Genomic DNA, 19,727 nt, shown 5'->3' with positions numbered 1-19,727 from the left:
AAAGCAGACATAGAGCAGTGGGGACAGAGGACACCCCTGTCTCACCCCTCTACCCTGCGACACCGCCGCGCTCAGAGCTCCGTTCACCTTTACCCGGCTGAAGGCCCCCCTATAGAGGGTCTTCACCCAGGAAATAAACCGCTCTCCGAACCCCATCCTTCCCAGAACCTGCACCAGGAAGGCGTGGTCGACCCGGTCGAACGCCTTCTGCTGGTCCAGGCCGATCACCCCTACCCCCACCTTCCTGCTTCTCGCCCAGCTCAGCACATCCCTGAGCAAAATTAAATTCTGGGTCCCCATCCTTCCTGGGACCGCACAGATTTGATCTGGTCCCAGCACTTCCCCCAGAACCCCCTTGGCCCTGTTGGCCAGCACCTTCCCCAGCACCTTGTAGTCGGTGCAGAGGAGTGTGACTGGCCGCCAGTTCCCCAGATCTGACCTCTCACCCTTCTTGTAGAGCAGATTTATTACCCCCTCCCTCATTGACTGGGGCATTTTCCCCACTTCTCCCACCCTGTTGAAAACTTCCACCAGGTCCTCCGCCATTATACCCCAGAAGTGGGTATATAGCTCCCTGGTGATCCCGTCCCTCCCTGGAGTCTTCCCCGCTTTTAGGGAGAACAAGGCCTCCCTTACCTCTTCCTTGCCTATCTTCTTCCCCAGAGCTTCCTGTCTTCCCTCCCTTACCTTTCTCCAGAGCTTCCCTACCAGCCTGTCCCCCTCCTCTGTGTCCCTCTCCTCCCTCCCAAACAGCACAGAGTAAAAAAGCGCTGCGGCGTCCAATTTTTCCTCCTGCTTCCTAACCTCCCCCTGGCCTGTCCTTATCGCCTCTATCCATCCGTCGCTCTGGCGCTCCCTCACGACTTTAAAAAAGAAAGGGGTTACCCTCTCATCCTTCTCCCTCCTCTCCACCCTTGCCAGGAAGGCAAAACGCCTTGCTCTCTCGATGTAATAAGATTTAATCTTTTCTTTTAAACCCTTTACTTCCTCTGCGTTCACCCTCCCTCCCCTGTTTGCCACACCCACCCAGTATTGTAGTTCGCTCTGTAGTGCCCACACTCTCTCTCTCTTCCCTCCTCTTCGCTATCCCATAGGCCACACAGAACTCCCTTACCCTTTGTTTTACCACCTCCCACCACTCCAAGATACATGGAAATTGGGCCTTGAAAGCCTTCCAGCCAAAATAAAACTCCTCAAACTGCTCGACAAAAACTGCATCCTCCAGGAGTTCTGCATTAAAACTCCAAATCCTGCTTTTTTTCTGCTCCCCTCCCTCTAATATGCACTTTATTGCACAATGGTCGGAGGACCAGCTTGGTAGCAGCACAAACTTTTTCAACTTAAACGCCTCTGAAACAAAGAAATAATCCAGCCTTCTCCTACAGCCCCTGGAGTTCGCCCATGTAAACCCCTCCCCCTGTCGGCCATTTTCCCTAAACCCATCAAACAAAGAAAACCTAACTAAAATCTCTTTTTCTAAATAACTAACTGAAAAATCCCTCCTTCCTCCCACTATCCCTTCATCCACAGCCACATTAAAGTCCCCTCCCAAAATCATACCTCTATTCGTGGCCAACAAATCCGGCAACAACTTAAAAAAAGCCAAACACTCAGAAATATTGCACGGGGCATGCACGTTTATGAGCCGTAGTTTCTCCCCCTCCCACAAAACATCCACACACAGGAGCCTTCCTGGGACTATGGTCAGGAATTCCTCTACCATTACCCCCCTTCCCTTAAACAAAATCCCCAAGCCATCCGCGTGTACATTTCCCACTGACCAAATTGAAGGCCCCAAAACCCAATCCCTTCTAAAAATGGCCACGTCCTTCCCCCCTCCCAAATGGCATTCTTGCAGGAAACATACATCAAACGGGACCTCTTTCAATGATAAAAACAGTCCCACTCTTTTGTCCCGTTCCTTTATGCCCCTGGCATTTAGAGACATGAAAGTCCTCTCCATTACTAAGAGTGTATTAATGTAATTATTGGCCTCCGGCCTACCTCCGTCCGAAAATCTTCTCCATGGCCACCCTCGGATCCATTGGCAGTGGAGCCTCCGCACTCCCCATCTCCTTCTCCACCTCCTCGGCCCAGTCCTTGGGCCTAGCCATGGCTTCGGTAGGGGCCCTGGCCTTAGCCTGCCTCCCACCCGGTGGAGCTCCAGCCATCTCAGGCCTCTCCTTCCTCTTCTCTCCCCTCAGCCTGATGACGGCATCCTCCTCCATGGACAGCTCCATGTCGGAGTCGTCACTGCCTTCATCCGCCGTCTCCTTCCCCTCCCTGCTGCCGAGCTCCAGATCGGTGTCTGGGATCGGGCCCTCCTCGGTGCTAGGCCCCGCTGGGCCTGGTGTAGGCTCCTCCGCCTCCATTGGGCCTGGTGTAGGCCTCACAGCCTCTGTTGGGCCTGATGTAGGCCTCACAGCCTCTGTTGGGCCTGGTGTAGGCCCGTCTGCCTCTGTTGGGCCTGATGTAGGCCTCACAGCCTCTGTTGGGCCTGATGTAGGCCTCACAGCCTCTGTTGGGCCTGGTGCCGGCCTCTCCACCCCCGCTGGCCCTGGTGTGGGTGCTGCTCTCTCCCTGGCTGCATCGGCGTAGGTGCGGCGGCACTCCGGGCATGCCCTCATGAGATGATCCCCGGAGCCGCAGGTGTTGCAGGTGCGCGGCTCCTTGCATTCGACCGCCATGTGCCCTCGCTGCCGGCAGTTGTGGCACACCACCGACCTGCACCCCGCGTCGACGTGGCCCACCTCCATGCACCTCCGACAAAAAGGAGGCTGCCTGGAATATGAGATGTGGCCCTTCACTCCTTCGACCATGCAGAGGGCTGGAGGATGGAGGTAGCCCTCGTAGCCATGGTCGCTCTCCCGGAGCAGGACCTCGTACACCCTCTGGCCGTTCCAGAAGCCGAAGACGTCCCTCCGGTACCTGGGTCCGGCCACCACCCTGGCGTACCTCTCCAGGTACCTCCCGACAGCCTCGTCCGGCACGTTCATGTCGAACAGGTTGATGATGACCACCCTGTGGTTCCTCCTCTCCATGGACTCCACCCGGAAAGCCCCCAGATCTTCCCTTTTGCATCTCTCCATGAATGCCTGGAAAGCTTCTGGTCCTCTGAAGGCCATGTCAACGAACTCCTCTCTCCCGTTCCTCTGGATGCCCAAAATATCCCTCTCTGACAGAGAGAACTTCTCCAAAACAAAACTCTTCACGAATTCTTCCCTCTGGGGCATGCTCCCTGGGGCTCCTGCCCATTTCACCCTTGCAGTGTTTCTTACGGCTCTCCAATTGCTAGATGACATACTTACTGTCGCTTCTCTCCACCACCAACCACTTGATCTTAGCCAAAAGGCCGAGAAGCGATAACCACAAACTGGCCCCTGCCGCCGGCGCCCTCCCGGTGGCCCCGGACCGCGCTCGGGGCAGACGCCACCTGGCCCAGGAGCCGGCCCCCCTCCCCGCCTTCCCAAGAACCCTGCGCACGCACTGACTGGCCGGTCGGCGAGCTACCGTAACGACCGGACTCAGCTGGCTCCTCCCACCAAGATCCACTGTCCTCCACTGGCAGGCACAGCCGCCAAAAACACTCAACACATACCGAGTTACTTACTGAATAGCCGCTCTCTAGGCAGCAACCAAAGCTATTTAGCGAGCGGGGCATGGACCCCCTCCCTCATTGACTGGGGCATTTTCCCCACTTCTCCCACCCGGTTAAACACCTCCACCAGGTCCTCTGCCATCTCTCCCCAAAAGTGGGTATATAGCTCCCTTGTTATCCCGTCCTTCCCTGGAGTTTTTCCCGCCTTTAGGGAGAACAAGGCTTCCCTTACTTCTTCCTTATTTATTTTCCTCCCCAGAGCTTCCTGTCGTCCCTCCCCTACCTTCCTCCAGAGCTGCGCCACCAGCCTGTCCCCCTCCTCTGTGTCTCTCTCCTCCCTCCCAAACAGCACAGAATAGAAACGCGCTGCAGCGTCTAATTTTTCCTCCTGCAGTCTTACCTCCCCCTGGTTTGTAGCTAGCGCCTCCATCCATCCCTCGCCCTGGCGCGCACTCACCGCCTTGAAAAAGAAAGGCGTTACCCTCTCGTCCTTTTCCTTCCTCTCCACCCTCGCCAACCTCCTTGCTTTCGCTATATAATAGGCCCTTATTTGTTCCTTTAAAGCCTTTACCTCTTCTGTCTTTACCCTCCCTCCCCTGTTTACCACGCCCACCCAGTATTGCAGTTCACTCTGCAGTGCCCACACTCTCTCTCTCTCTTCCCTCCTCTTGGCTATCCCGTAGGCCATGCAAAACTCCTTTATTCTGATTTTCACCAGCTCCCACCAATCCAAAACACATAAAAACTGGGCTTTGAAGGCCTTCCAACCCAAATAAAACTCCTTAAATTGCTCTATAAAACAAAAATCTTCTAGGAGTTCGGCATTAAAACTCCATCTCCTTTTTCTTTCGTTCTCCCCTCCCTCCAAAATACACTTTATTAAACAATGGTCCGATGACCAGCTTGGCATCACCACAAATTTTTTCAAACGAAAACTTTTGGACACAAAAAAATAATCCAGCCTTCTCCTGCAGCCCCTGGAATTTGCCCATGTAAACCCCTCCCCCTGTCGGCCATTTTCCCTAAAACAATCAAACAAAGAAAACTTAACCAAAATCTCTTTTTTTAAATAAAGAACTGAAAAATCCCTCCTTCCCCCCACTATCCCCTCATCCACAGACACATTGAAATCCCCCCCCAAAATAATACTCCTATTTGTAGCCAAAACTTCTGGCAAAAGTTTAAAAAAATCATACCGCTGAGAAATATTGCACGGGGCATGCACATTAACAAATCTCATTCTCTCCCCTCCCCACAAAACATCCGCACACATGAGCCTTCCTGGGACTATCGTCAGAAACTCTTCTATTTCTACCCCCCTTCCTTTAAACAAAATCCCCAAACCGTCAGCGTGGACATTGCCCACTGACCACACTGAAGGCCCCAGATCCCAATCCTTACGAAAAATGGCCACATCCCTCCCCCCTCCCAAATGACATTCCTGCAAAAAAAGTACATTGAATGGTGCCTCTTTTAAAGATAAAAACAGCGCCAACCTTTTGTCCCGGTCTTTTATGCCCCTGGCATTAAGAGACAAGAAAATTTTTTCCATTAATTAAAATGAAATAAAAGGTGCTGGCCTTCAGCCTACCTCCTTCCAAAAATTTTCTCCATCCCCATCCTGGGTTCCGCCGGCAATGGAGCGTCCGCATCCCCCATCTCCTTCTCCACCTCTTCGGCCCAGTCCTTGGGCCTAGCCTTGGCTTTGGTCGGGGCCCTGGCCTTAGCCTGTCTCCCCCCTGGTGGAGCTCCAGCCATCTCAGGCCTCTCCTTCCTCTTCTCTCCCCTCAGCCTGATGACGGCATCCTCCTCCATGGACAGCTCCATGTCGGAGTCGTCGCTGCCCTCATCCGCCGTCTCCCTCCCCTCCCTGCTGCCGAGCTCCAGATCGGTGTCTGGGATCGGGCCTTCCTCGGTGCTAGGCCCCGCTGAGCCCGGTGCAGGCCCTCTCTGCTCCCCCTTCCTGCTTTCCGCCTTGCTGTGCTCTGTTGGGCCTGGTGTAGGCCCCTCAGCCTCCACTGGGCCTGATGTAGGCCTCTCAGCCTCTGCTGGGCCTGGTGTAGGCCTCTCAGCCCCTGCTGGGCCTGGTGTAGGCCTCTCAGCCCCTACTGGGCCTGATGTAGGCCTCTCCGCCTCCTTTGGGCCTGGTGTAGGCCCGTCAGCCTCCTTTGGGCCTGGTGTAGGCCTCTCAGCCCCCCGCTGGGCCTGGTGTAGGCCTCTCAGCCCCCCGTTGGGCCTGGTACAGGCCTCTCAGCCCCCGCTGGCCCTGGTGTAGGCGCTGCCCTCTCTCTGGCTGCGTCGGCGTAGGTGCGGCGGCGCTCAGGGCATGCCCTCATGAGATGATCCCCAGAGCCGCAGACGTTGCAGGTGCGCGGCTCCTTGCACTCAGCCGCCATGTGCCCTCTTTGTCGGCAATTGTGGCAGACCACCAACATGCACCCCGCGTCGACGTGGCCCACCTCCATGCATCGCCGACAGAAGGGAGGCTGCCTGGAGTACATGATGTGGCCCTTCACCCCTTCGACCATGCAGAGGGCTGGAGGATGGAGGAAGCCCTCGTATCCATGGTCACTCTCCCGGAGCAGGACCTCATACACCCTCTGGCCATTCCAGAAGCCGTAGACGTCCCTCCGGTATCTGGGTCCGGCCACCACCCTGGCGTACCTCTCCAGGTACCTCCCGACAGCCTCGTCCGGCACGTTCATATCGAAGAGGTTGATAATCACCACCCTGTGGTTCCTCCTCTCCATGGACTCAACGTGGTATGACCCCAGATCTTCCCTCTTGCACCGCTCCATGAACGCCTTAAATCCATCCGGTCCTCTGAAGGCTACATCCACAAACTCGTCCCTTCCATTCCGCTGTATCCCCAGGATGTCGTTCTCCGACAGCGAGAACTTCTCCAAGACGAAGGCCTTCACAAACTCTTCCCTCTGGGGCATTCTCCCTGGGGCTCCTGCCCACTTAACTCTCACGGTATTCCGCACTGCTCTCCAATTATTGCTCGCCATACTTACAAATTGGTCACTTCTCCTCACCACAAACCACTTGATCTTAGCCAAAAGGCCGAGAAGCGATAACCACAAACTGGCCCCTGCCGACGGCGCCCTCCCGGTGGCCCCGGACCGCGCTCGGGGCAGACGCCACCTGGCCCAGGAGCCGGCCCCCCTCCCCGCCTTCCCAAGAACCCTGCGCACGCACTGACTGGCCGGTCGGCGAGCTACCGTAACGACCGGACTCAGCTGGCTCCTTCCACCAAGATCCACTGTCCTCCACTGGCAGGCACAGCCGCCAAAAACACTCAACACATACCGAGTACACTGTTACGTACTTACTACCGAGTTACTTACTGAATAGCTGCTCTCTAGGCAGCGACCAAAGCTATTTAGCGAGCGGGGCATCGATCGCACGCGGCAAGCAGGCGATAAGCCAGAAACGAGCAAGTCGGCTCGGCTCATCGGCGACTCGCAAGCAACCCGCATACCTGTCGCACATTGCCGTCTGTCCTTAAACCGTTCGAAGCTGCCCCGTCCTGTGGACGGAGCATCCAAAAATAGCACAAACTCAGGTGCGTTCCTCTCCACGGAAATCTTTAGTAAAAGGCGAAAGATTTGTGCGTGCTGAAGAGAAACCCGAGCGAAATGTGACCTTTCAGCGCACCAGGCGCCTCCGGCCCCCTTCCCAGCCACTCCCACTGACCCGGGGTTGCCACTGCTGCCAGCCGGCCGGCCGGACAGACAATCCGAGAGGGAAGGTGGGAAAAGCGAGACAGCGCAATAACAACAAACAGTTACGTCCCGCACAGAAAACTACATCATTTTGCTAAAAAACAGAGGCAAGCACACTTACAACAAGGGCACATATTCACCCTATTTACAACACAATTTACATACACACAAAAAAACAAACAAACAAACAAACAAACAAAAAGGGGGAAGAACAGGGCAACCCACCCACCTAGTAAAGGACAACAAAACACAACCTTTTTTTGCACAAAACTTGGAGAGGCGCACCGTTCCCGAACGCACTGCAATAACGGGTCGATGCTTGAAGCTGACGGAGCAAGCTCCTTCTCCGACTCCCTGTGCCAAAAATCCGTTTAATATATAGTCCCCTGATAGGGGACGTATCAGATATTAAACTGATAAGAACAGATTTTTTTTTATATTAATGAGACTTTATTTCACAAACAAGAACAATACAATTCATAAATACATTTTTACATTTCCACATGCCAACCCAGGCCCACCCACTTCCATGCCGCTCAAAAAACTAAATCTAACTCAGAACACAAAATCCCTCCCAACAAAGTCCCCTTCCTGTACATAACACAATCCCGTCTTAAACAAAATCCCTTCATCCCTCCCCCAACACAGTCCCACACACCTATTTAACTAAAACATATTTCCACATCTGTTACACCCCCACATATACAGTCACAACCATCCTATATACTTACATACACAACAAGACAAAACTATACCTCCTTACTTACCTATACTCACCCCTCCTGTAAACCCTCCCAAATACTCTTCCATTTCTCCCTAGCGGCATGGAATCCCCACCTTTCCTCCTCCACCCGAAATCTCCACCCCAACTCAGTCTTAACCCACCTGACTACTCCTTCCACCTTCCCTTCCACGCTACACCTCACTGCCAGGCAGCGAGCGTCCCACAGGGCCTTCTTTACCAGTGATACTGTGAGAAGCACCACAAAAACGTCCCTGCCTCTGACCCCTTGCAGCCCCTCTCCGAAGAGCACTCCCTTCTGTGTGAGTCCCTGCAGAACCGGGAAACTGCTTTTAATGTCCCCCCACACCGCCTGTGCAAACCCACAGCTCCAAAGCGCATGGTCAACCGTCTCAACCCCAAAACACGTGTTTCTGGGGCAGAAACAATTGCGGGATATGCCATGGCGGTACAGCGTGTCCCTCACTGGCAACCGGTTTAATGCCACCAACCAGTTCAGGTCATTGAGCCTGTTCCCCAGTCTCTTCGCCTGAACCTTTCCCCATACCACTTTCAGCACTCCCACCACCTCCCCCGGCTTCAGTTTAGCCCTCAGCACGCTGTACAAGTCCCTGTGCGAGACGGCCAAACCCGGGTCCTGGCACTCCTCATTTCTCCTCGCCCATCTCATTGCGTGCCAATAGTGGCTGGGCCTGGTCTCTGCCTTTGGCACCAGATTCTGCCACGCACACAGCTGCCTCATAAACCCCCCAAACCAAAACCGCACAAAATACTGGTGCTTGTGCTGCAGTGGGGCAGTGAGCGCCGTACACAAGTTGCAAAAGAAAAGGGTGTCAAATTTCAGCCCTAAGCACGGCACGTCACGCCCTCCCTCCAATACCGGCTGATACATGCGGGCTCGCTGAACGTACTCATACGAGCCCCACAGAAAACGAAAAACAGCCCTCGTCAGGCTTTTACGCTGCCTAGCTGGCAAAGGAAACACCAAACTCAAAAAAACCAAAGACGAAAGAACCTCGGCCTTCAGCACCGTGGTCTTCCCCATGAGGGACAGAGGCCGCTGCTGCCACAAGCCTAGCTTCCTCCTGGCCATCGCAATCCTCTTGCCCCAATTCAACCCGCTACTGTCCCCTTCCATGAAATCCACCCCCAGCACCCTTAAAGGGCCAGCGCAGACCTCCATCCCACCTAGACTGTCCCTCCTTCCTGCCCAGGCTCCGAAAAATTTAATCTTACACTTACCTATATTTAATGCAGACCCAGATGCCCTCCCAAACTGGCCTACCAGCTCAAGAGCACACTCTACACTCCTGTCGCTAGTGACAAACAACGTCATGTCGTTTGCATATGCTGACATCTTTAAAACTGCTCCCCCACTACCTGGGAGCCACACCCCCTCCACTCTCCTATCCGCATGCATTGCAGCTGCCAGGGGCTCCAAATACAAAACATACAGCAGGGGGGACAGGGGGCAACCCTGTCTCACGCCCCTTGTCTGCAACACAAAATCTCCTAAAAACCCGTTTATCTTAACTTGGCTGCCAACTCCGGAATAAAGTATACTTACCCACCTTCTAAAATTGGCGCCAAAACCCAACCTCTCCAAAACTCTAAACAAAAAACTATGGCAGACCCTGTCAAAAGCCTTCTCCTGGTCCAGACTCACCAGGACCAGAGGAAGGCCTCTGTCCTCCACCCAGCTCACCACATCCCTAACCAGCTGCAGGTTGAACAGCACAGACCTACCCTCTACCCCACACGTCTGATCGCTATGGATCACGTGCGGCATGGCCTTGCCCAACCTTGCAGCTAGGGCCCGAGCAATTATTTTGTAGTCGACCCCTAACAAAGTCAGGGGCCGCCAGTTGCTCAGCTCCTCAGGGTCTCCTTTCTTATACAGGAGGGACACCACCCCTTCCCTCATAGAAGGGCTTAACTGCCCTCCCGCAAATATTTCCTCCACCACCTTTAAGAACTCAGCCCCCAGCAACTCCCAGTTCTCCACATAAAACTCCCTGCCCATCCCGTCCTTGCCCGGGACCTTCCGCCTGCTCATCCCTTTCAGGGCCTCCCACAACTCCTGTTTGGAGAACGGGAGCTCTAGCTCCGCCCTCACAGCCTCCGGAACTCGTCTGTCGAGGAACCCCAGAAAGTGATCCCCCCACTGCTGGTCCACCTCCTGCTCGCCAAACAGCTGCTGGTAAAAAGATGCGGCGACCCCTAACATCTCCCCGCTGTCCGTGTGCAGCTCCCCTTTCTGCCCCCTAAGCCCCCCTAAGGTCTTGCAGCCTCCTTCTCACCGCCCGAAACTCCCCCACATCTTTATCCCTTTTCCGCTTCACGTACCTCCTTGCTAAAATTCCCACCCGCCTTTTGATGCTCTTCCACCAGTCCACCCAAGACCCATAGAGCGGCCTCAGGTTCCGCCAGCCCTGGTACGCCCATTGCAGCTGCTTCCTAAACTCGTCCTCCCCCACTATCCCCTCGTTCAGTTTCCAGTACCCCCTGCCAAAGGTCCTACTGGAAACTAAAACCCCCACAGTAAGTGCCAAGTGGTCAGAAAACCACACTGGAGTCACAAAACCAAAACTTATTCTTTGCCCCTTCTGTAAAAAAATATAATCGATGCGACTCTGGCTCCCCCTTGTGTTCACCCAGGTCACGCCAGGACCCTGCTTATTCACAACCCGATAAGCATCCTCCAAATTAAACCCCTGTACAACAGAACATAATCCCCTGAGGCTCGCATCCTTCCCCTTATCAATACTGGTATTGAAATCCCCCCCCAAAATCAAAAACCTTGTCGAGCACAGCAATGCGTCAAACCCCGAAAACACCTCCCTCCTGCCAACCGGGTCAGCGGGGGCGTACACGTTGACCACCCTGTATTTTATATTCCCCCAGTCAAAATCAACTAATAGTACCCTGCCCTGCACGGCAGACAAACAATGTACAATCTTAAAATCCCTCCCACCAAACAAAACCCCCACTCCAGTGGAATGAACTCCCCCCACACTCCATCTTGACTCCCCTCTCCCCCACTCCTTAGAAAACCATTTACAATCTGCCCCATCCCTCAGATGCACCTCTTGCAGGAGGCAGATATGAAAATCCAACAATGAGAGGTGTGCAAATACCGCCCCCCTCTTCTCTTTATTCTGCAACCCCCTCACATTGACGGTCGTTATTTTGAATTCCGCCATGTTTCCAGTGAGAGCCCCCTGTACATGACCAAATCCCCTTTACTCTCTTTCCTCCCTATCATCTAATACAAACCCCTCCATGTCCCACTCGAGGGGGGACTCCCCTCCCAGGCCCATGTCCGAGTTGTCCTCCAGCAACGACTCCTCAGCCACGTATGTCAGAGCCGCATAGCGGTTTGACAAATTGACCTCCGAGCCAGACTTGTGCAGCTTGGAGGGATCGGAGTCCTCGAAAGAGGCCCGCGTCCTCCCTGCCACTCTTGCCCACTGCATGCTGTCCTCCGCAGGCTCCGTGTCCCCCCAAGCAAGCGGGGTTCCCAGATCCCCGGAGGCCAACCCAGCAATACCCACCTCCGCCTGAGCTGGACCATGACCTGAAGCTGGATTCGGGACTGGAGCTGGATTCGGGACTGGAGCTGGTTCGGGGACTGGAGCTGGATCAGGGACTGGAGCTGGATCAGGGACCGGAGCCGGAAGATCCTTCCCTCCCACCTGCTTGCCTCGAAAAGCAGCCGCTGCCGCCCTGCGGAAGCGCTGCGCTAACCCGGAATGAACCGGGCTGTCCGGGCTCTCCGGAATAACCACGCCCGGAACCGGATCAGGAGCCGGGCCAGCGACCGGAGCTAGCGCTGCAGTGGGAAACGCCTTGTGCCGTCCCTTCACTCCACCTGGTTCAGGTGCAGCCTGAGCAGGAGCAGGGCCTCCTTTCAGAGGCCGTGCAGACGCCCCAGCCGATAAAGGAGCTACAGGAACCGAGCCAGCAACAGCACGCGCGCAGGCAGGGACTTTCGACGGGCCTGGCGTTTCCTCATCAAGGGACCCCCTCCGGGAATCTGGTCCTGGCTTGTGTTTTGCCTTTCTCTTGCCCTCTCCTCCGGTAACAGGATAAGTCCCCTTGGCGCTCCTCTCTCCTCCACCACCAGGGGGATCCACGGCCTCGTCCTCCACCTCACAAACAGCCCCTCCCATTACCTCCGCATAGGTCCTCCTCCGTTCCGGGCACGCCCGAAACAGGTGCAGCGTGCTAGAACAAAGGCTGCAGCATTTAGGTGCGGCACATTCCTTGGCCTGGTGATCCTCAGCTCCACAATTCCTGCAATTACTTGCCTTACAGTCCTCTTTCAAATGACCGTATAGGCCGCAACGCCTGCAGTATACTGGCATTCCAGGGTAGTAAAGATACCCCCTATCCGGGCCTATGGCAAAACTCCCAGGAGGGTGTTTGTACCCACCAGCACTAAGCGCATCCGTTTTAAATTTAACCATGTACCGCCTCTTTCCAGTCCAAAACCCATACTTGTTCTTCACTTTGGAGCCCTCCTTCACTTCTGCGCAATAGCGGTGCAAAAAACATAAAATGCCCGACTCCAACACAAAAGGATTATACAAATGAATCACTAAAGGCCTGAGGGGCCTGGAATACAGCAGCCAGACCGTGACTCCTCTCAAAACTGCATTATCCCTAGCCTCCTTGAAACGGTGGTAGAAATTCAAACAGTCCGCTTCCGTAACAAAAGTTAAATCAAACAGGCCTCTACTTGGCACATCTTGTAGACAAAAAACAGAATCAGGCTCCAAAGCAAACAAACCTTTGATGATCTTCTCCACGAAAAAATCCAGCGTCACCGTCTCTCTCATCCCTTCCGAAACCTCGAACCTGACGGTATTCCTCAACCGCACCCGGTGGGTCGGCACCTCTTCATCCTCCAAAGACATCGCTCCCGCGAAGAACAGATACTACACTTGATCTTAGCCAAAAGGCCGAGAAGCGATAACCACAAACTAGCCCCTGCCGACGGCGCCCTCCCGGTGGCCCCGGACCGCGCTCGGGGCAGACGCCACCTGGCCCAGGAGCCGGCCCCCCTCCCCGCCTTCCCAAGAACCCTGCGCACGCACTGACTGGCCGGTCGGCGAGCTACCGTAACGACCGGACTCAGCTGGCTCCTCCCACCAAGATCCACTGTCCTCCACTGGCAGGCACAGCCGCCAAAAACACTCAACACATACCGAGTACACTGTTACGTACTTACTACCGAGTTACTTACTGAATAGCTGCTCTCTAGGCAGCGACCAAAGCTATTTAGCGAGCGGGGCATCGATCGCACGCGGCAAGCAGGCGATAAGCCAGAAACGAGCAAGTCGGCTCGGCTCATCGGCGACTCGCAAGCAACCCGCATACCTGTCGCACATTGCCGTCTGTCCTTAAACCGTTCGAAGCTGCCCCGTCCTGTGGACGGAGCATCCAAAAATAGCACAAACTCAGGTGCGTTCCTCTCCACGGAAATCTTTAGTAAAAGGTAGTTTTATTGGTTTTTTTTAAATTTCTTAACAATTTTAAATTTTAAAACACACTCAATAACACAAACAAAAAATTTTTAAACACACACTTAAACCAGAAGGAACAGAGACATCAAAATAAATGAATAACAAATTTTCAAAAGAGTGATTCAAAAAATGTTCACAAAAACCCAGAATATCCAAAAAAATCACTATGTAATTCAAAGAAAACAAAAGTGAGTTAAAAGACAAAGCAATGAGGAAAAAAAGAAAGTCGCTCAGGTTTGCTGTCCCGAGAGGCTTCTGTGTCCCTTGGGGGGGGGGGTGGACTAGATGATGAATTCTTTCCAATGGTCCACCCCCCACTTCTCTCTCGCCAGGTTCTTATTAGTGTGCATGTCCACCAGAATTCCGTCCTGGAGGAGGTTTTGGATCCTCCTCCGGAGAGTGACCAGGTCTACGGATGTTTTCTGGTAGACCTTGATGTTCCTCGTCTCCCACAGGACCTGCTTCACGATGTTGATGATCCTCCACTGACGCTGGAGCACGGTGGTCTTGCATCCCCCCGGCGGACCGTAGAGGACGCCCTCAGCCATCAGGGAGGATCTTGGCAGGAACCTGCTTAGGGAGACAGAGGAACAAACAAGGCCCCAGACCCGCCTGGCCACGGAGCACTCCCAGAACAGATGGTGAATGTGTTCAGAGTCAGTGCATCTGTGGGGGCAGCGTTCAGTCAGGGCTAAGTGCCGGCGGTACATAAAAGTTTGTGTGGGGAGACACCTATGGGCTGTCATCCAGGCAATGTCTTTTTGTTTGTTGGTAAGACACTTGTGTGTCACATTTGCCCAGATGACTTGCGGGTCCAGGTCTGGCCCCCCCCTCGGGAGCGTTACAATTTGGCCAGATCTTAAATGAGCCATGATCATTTTGTAGCTCCACGAGGTAGGCCAGCCCTGGGCAGACCCGTCCTGTAGGCAAAGTCCTTCAGGGCTCGATAGGCATAGGGGGGGTCCCAGCTGTAGGGTATGGTGAGGTCCAGCACACCCAAGCCCATTGCTCTGAGGAAGGGGGTGGCATAGTACCTGGCAAAAGTACCAGAGGCCTTACCCACCTTCCCTACGTTCTGGACAAGGGTGGCCAGACCCTGCACCATAATGATGGTTTCGATGTCTGGGACCCCCCGCCCCCCATTCCGCTCCTCCTTGAGGAGGGTGACGCGTTTAAGTTTTTCCATGGTGCTCCCCCAGACAAAGCGGAAAGCCATCCGGGTGATTAACTTCCCGGTGGCTTTGTCTGGGGGAAACACCCTCCCCACATAGAGCAGAATGGGTAGGACAATTGCCTTCAGGACAAGGATCTTACCCGCCATGGTCAAGGGCCGTGCACTCCAGCTCATGATTTTATTTTGGACGTGGCGGAGGGCTCCCTCCCAGCTGGTTCTCCCTCCTCCGTCAGCCTGGAAGGTCACCCCCAGGAGAAATCTTTAGTAAAAGGCGAAAGATTTGTGCGTGCTGAAGAGAAACCCGAGCGAAATGTGACCTTTCAGCGCACCAGGCGCCTCCGGCCCCCTTCCCAGCCACTCCCACTGACCCGGGGTTGCCACTGCCGCCAGCCGGCCGGCCGGACAGACAATCCGAGAGGGAAGGTGGGAAAAGCGAGACAGCGCAATAACAACAAACAGTTACGTCCCGCACAGAAAACTACATCATTTTGCTAAAAAACAGAGGCAAGCACACTTACAACAAGGGCACATATTCACCCTATTTACAACACAATTTACATACATACAAAAAAAACAAACAAACAAACAAACAAACAAAAAGGGGGAAGAACAGGGCAACCCACCCACCTAGTAAAGGACAACAAAACACAACCTTTTTTTGCACAAAACTTGGAGAGGCGCACCGTTCCCGAACGCACTGCAATAACGGGTCGATGCTTGAAGCGGACGGAGCAAGCTCCTTCTCCGACTCCCTGTGCCAAAAATCCGTTTAATATATAGTCCCCTGATAGGGGACGTATCAGATATTAAACTGATAAGAACAGATACTACACTTGATCTTAGCCAAAAGGCCGAGAAGCGATAACCACAAACTGGCCCCTGACCGCGCTCGGGGCAGACGCCACCTGGCCCAGGAGCCGGCCCCCCTCCCCGCCTTCCCAAGAACCCTGCGCACGCACTGACTGGCCGGTCGGCGAGCTACCGTAACGACCGGACTCAGCTGGCTCCTCCCACCAAGATCCACTGTCCTCCACTGGCAGGCACAGCCGCCAAAAACACTCAACACATACCGAGTACACTGTTACGTACTTACTACCGAGTTACTTACTGAATAGCTGCTCTCTAGGCAGCGACCAAAGCTATTTAGCGAGCGGGGCATCGATCGCACGCGGCAAGCAGGTGATAAGCCAGAAACGAGCAAGTCGGCTCGGCTCATCGGCGACTCGCAAGCAACCCGCATACCTGTCGCACATTGCCGTCTGTCCTTAAACCGTTCGAAGCTGCCCCGTCCTGTGGACGGAGCATCCAAAAATAGCACAAACTCAGGTGCGTTCCTCTCCACGGAAATCTTTAGTAAAAGGTAGTTTTACTGGTTTTTTTAAATTTCTTAACAATTTTAAATTTTTCCTTTTTTAAAACACACTCAATAACACAAACAAAAAATTTTTAAACACACACTTAAACCATAAGGAACAGAGACATCAAAATAAATGAATAACAAATTTTCAAAAGAGTGATTCAAAAAATGTTCACAAAAACACAGAATATCCAAAAAAATCACTATGTAATTCAAAGAAAACAAAAGTGAGTTAAAAGACAAAGCAATGAGGAAAAAAATAAAGTCCATTTCGCTCAGGTTTGCTGTCCCGAGAGGCTTCTGTGTCCCTTGGGGGGGGGGGGGGGGTGGACTAGATGATGAATTCTTTCCAATGGTCCACCCCCCACTTCTCTCTCGCCAGGTTCTTATTAGTGTGCATGTCCACCAGAATGCCGTCCTGGAGGAGGTTTTGGATCCTCCTCCGGAGAGTGACCAGGTCTACAGCTGTTTTCTGGTAGACCTTGATGTTCCTCGTCTCCCACAGGACCTGCTTCACGGTGTTGATGATCCTCCACTGACGCTGGAGCACGATGGACTTGCATCCCCCCGGCGGACCGTAGAGGACGCCCTCAGCCATCAGGGAGGATCTTGGCAGGAACCTGCTTAGGGAGACAGAGGAACAAACAAGGCCCCAGACCCGCCTGGCCACGGAGAACTCCCAGAACAGGTGGTGGATGTGTTCTGAGTCAGTGCATCCGTGGGGGCAGCGCTCGGTCAGGGCTAAGTGCCGGCGATACATAAATGTTCTGGTGGGGAGACACCTATGGGCTGTCATCCAGGCAATGTCTTTTTGTTTGTTTGTAAGACATTTGTGTGTTACATTTGCCCAGATGACTTGCGGGTCCAGGTCTGGCCCCCCCCTCGGGAGCGTTACAATTTCTCCAGATCTTAAATGAGCCATAATCATTTTATAGCTCCACGAGGTTAGGCCAGCCCTGGGCAGACCCGTCCTGTAGGCAAAGTCCTTCAGGGCTCGATAGACATAGGGGGGGTCCCAGCTGTAGGGTATGGTGAGGTCCAGCACACCCAAGCCCATTGCTCTGAGGAAGGGGGTGGCATAGTACCTGGCAAAGGTACCAGAGGCCTTACCCACCTTCCCTGCATTCTGGACAAGGGTGGCCAGACCCTGCACCATAATGATGTTAACAATGTCTGGGACCCCCCGCCCCCCATTCCGCTCCTCTTTGAGGAGGGTGACGCGTTTAAGTTTTTCCATGGTGCTCCCCCAGACAAAGCGGAAAGCCATCCGGGTGATTAGCTTCCCGGTGGCTTTGTCTGGGGGAAACACCCTCCCCACATAGAGCAGAATGGGTAGGACAATTGCCTTCAGGACAAGGATCTTACCCGCCATGGTCAAGGGCCGTGCACTCCAGCTCCTGATTTTATTTCGGACGTGGCGGAGGGCTCCCTCCCAGCTGTTTCTCCCTCCTCCGTCAGCCTGGAAGGTCACCCCCAGGAGCTTGATGGTATTCCTACGTACAGGGAAGGAAACGGTCAGCTCCTCACTCCAATATGGAGACAGAAACATTTCACTCTTGTCCCTGTTGACCAGGGCGCCAGTGGCCACACAGAAGTCGTCCAACACCTTGGTGGCACAAGCGATAGAACGACTGTCTGTGGCGACGATGGCAATGTCGTCCATGTACGCCATCACCTTTAGCCGTTCCCCCCCCGCTCCAGGGAGTGGATAGCCCACCACCCCTGGATTGGCCCTGATGGCCTGGAGGAACGGTTCCAGGCAGATGACGTACAGGAGAGATGTTAGAGGGCACCCCTGCCTGACGCCAGACCTGACATCGAACGGGGCAGAGGGCTGTCGATTGACAACCACTCTGCCCGTTATGTCTGTCAGACAGATCTTTGTCCAGCGCAGGAGGGGGCCAGGAATGTTCATTTTCTCTAGCACTCTCTCCAAGCACACATGACTCACCCAGTCAAATGCCTTCTCTTGATCGAGACTGAGAAGGCACAAGGGGGACCTCCGCTCCCCGGAGTGGATGATTAGATCCCTCGCGAGGAGCAGGTTGTCATTTATGGACCTCCCCTGCACGCTGCAGGTCTGGTCCGGTCCGATCACAGATGTTATCAGGCCTTGGAACCTCCCCATCAGCGCCTTCGCCATGATCTTGTAATCGACTGAGAGGAGGTTGATCGGCCGCCAGTTGCGGAGGTCCTTCAGGTCCCCCTTCTTTGGGACAAGAGCTACTGAGCTCTGTCTCAGTGAGGCGCCTAACCGCCCCTCCCTGTACGCAGCCCTGAACACTTCCGCCACTTCCCCCTTCAGGAGATCCCAGTGAGCCTGGTAAAACTCAGCTGGGATTCCGTCAGGGCCCGGAGCTTTATGTGTATTCAGGGAGTGCACGGCCCTGGTGAGCTCCTCAGTGCTCAACTCCGCCTCCATCTGCTCATCTCCCAGGCGTCTGTCCAGGCAGCCCAGGAAGGTGTCCATGAGAGTCCCGTCTGAGGGCCTCTCGCTGTAAAGGCCCTCGTAGAACTCCCTGGCCACCTCCCGGACCTCCGCCTCTTCAGACACCACCACACCTCTGCTGTTATAGAGAGACAAGATGTTATTCGTCTTGGTTCGTGCCCTGCGGAAGAAGAACCGCGTGCACTTCTCATCCTCCTGGAGGCCCTGGAGTTTGGAGCGGAAGGTCTATTTCTTCCGCTCTTCCCGGTAGAGGGTGGTGAGGCTCTGCCGAGCTTGTGCGATTTCGCTGCCAACATCCAGGCCTCGGGACTGGAGGAGGCTTAGTCTTTGGAGGGCAGCATTGTGGCGTTCAAAAACTGCCCTCCCTTCCTTCGCCTTCCTCCGCCCGACTGCCCGGAAGTAGCCCCGCACTCGCTCCTTCACCATCTCCCACCACTCCACCGGGGAGTCAAAGAGATGTTTCAGACTCACCCACTCCAGGTATCTTCTCGAGAAGGAGAGACGCACCTGGGGGTCTTGGAGATGGCTGATATTCATCCGCCAGAGCCCCTTACCCACGGTTATAGATTTCTCCCAGACCAGGGACACGGTTACCATGTGGTGGTCCGAGAAGTGCACCGCCTTGGTGGAATAGCTGTGCACCCTCAGGCCTGGGGAGAGCAGAAACATGTCAATTCTGGATGAGGAGGAGCCAGAGGAGTTCACAAAAGTATGCTGGGGAGGAGAGGCGCCCCCGGCGTCGCAGAGGGAGAAATCCTCGATGAGGGACCGCAGCAGGGTGCCGGAGCGATCCGGCCTTGGTTTGCTGCGGTCCTCATCTCTTAAAACACAGTTGAAATCTCCCCCTACGACGACGGGCATCGTGCAGTGTAACAGTGGTGGTAGTTTAGTGAATAGGGAGACTCTCTCGGCCACGCTGGTGGGACCGTACACGTTGATGACCCTGAGTGGGGAACCCCCGACCTCGAGATCGGTGACGAGGATTCGCCCACTCTCCACAATGCTGTGTGCTGTTATTTTAGCATAGGGATTTTTCATCAACGTGCCGACCCCATCAGCTCTGGCGATGTTTGAGCCAGACCAGAGAGAGTCTCCCATTCTCCATTCCTCCCCCAGAACGCCATCCCACTCCCGAAACGGAATCCCACATT

The 19,727-nt window shown here is 54.4% G+C and overlaps 2 non-coding genes and 2 pseudogenes across 2 annotated transcripts; all 4 read right to left on the bottom strand.

Moving 5' to 3' along the window:
- Window positions 1-7,121: 7,121 nt before the first annotated feature.
- Window positions 7,122-7,238, bottom strand: LOC133105749 (U5 spliceosomal RNA). Its single transcript, XR_009703942.1, has one exon. It is a non-coding gene; the product is annotated as a U5 spliceosomal RNA (small nuclear RNA).
- Window positions 7,239-7,600: 362 nt separating this feature from the next.
- On the bottom strand, window positions 7,601-7,780 carry LOC133106407 (U2 spliceosomal RNA; annotated as a pseudogene).
- A 5,173-nt stretch (window positions 7,781-12,953) lies between these two features.
- LOC133106566 (U2 spliceosomal RNA) lies at window positions 12,954-13,044 on the bottom strand (annotated as a pseudogene).
- Window positions 13,045-15,442: 2,398 nt separating this feature from the next.
- On the bottom strand, window positions 15,443-15,633 carry LOC133106323 (U2 spliceosomal RNA). The gene has a single exon (XR_009704469.1). It is a non-coding gene; the product is annotated as a U2 spliceosomal RNA (small nuclear RNA).
- Window positions 15,634-19,727: the final 4,094 nt, after the last annotated feature.

The sequence above is a fragment of the Conger conger genome, chromosome 12 (genome assembly GCF_963514075.1).
Source record: "Conger conger chromosome 12, fConCon1.1, whole genome shotgun sequence".
NCBI classification, from domain to species: Eukaryota; Metazoa; Chordata; class Actinopteri; order Anguilliformes; family Congridae; genus Conger; species Conger conger.
The sequence above is the reverse complement of the archived record's forward strand: the minus strand, read 5'-3'. Positions and strand labels throughout refer to the sequence as shown.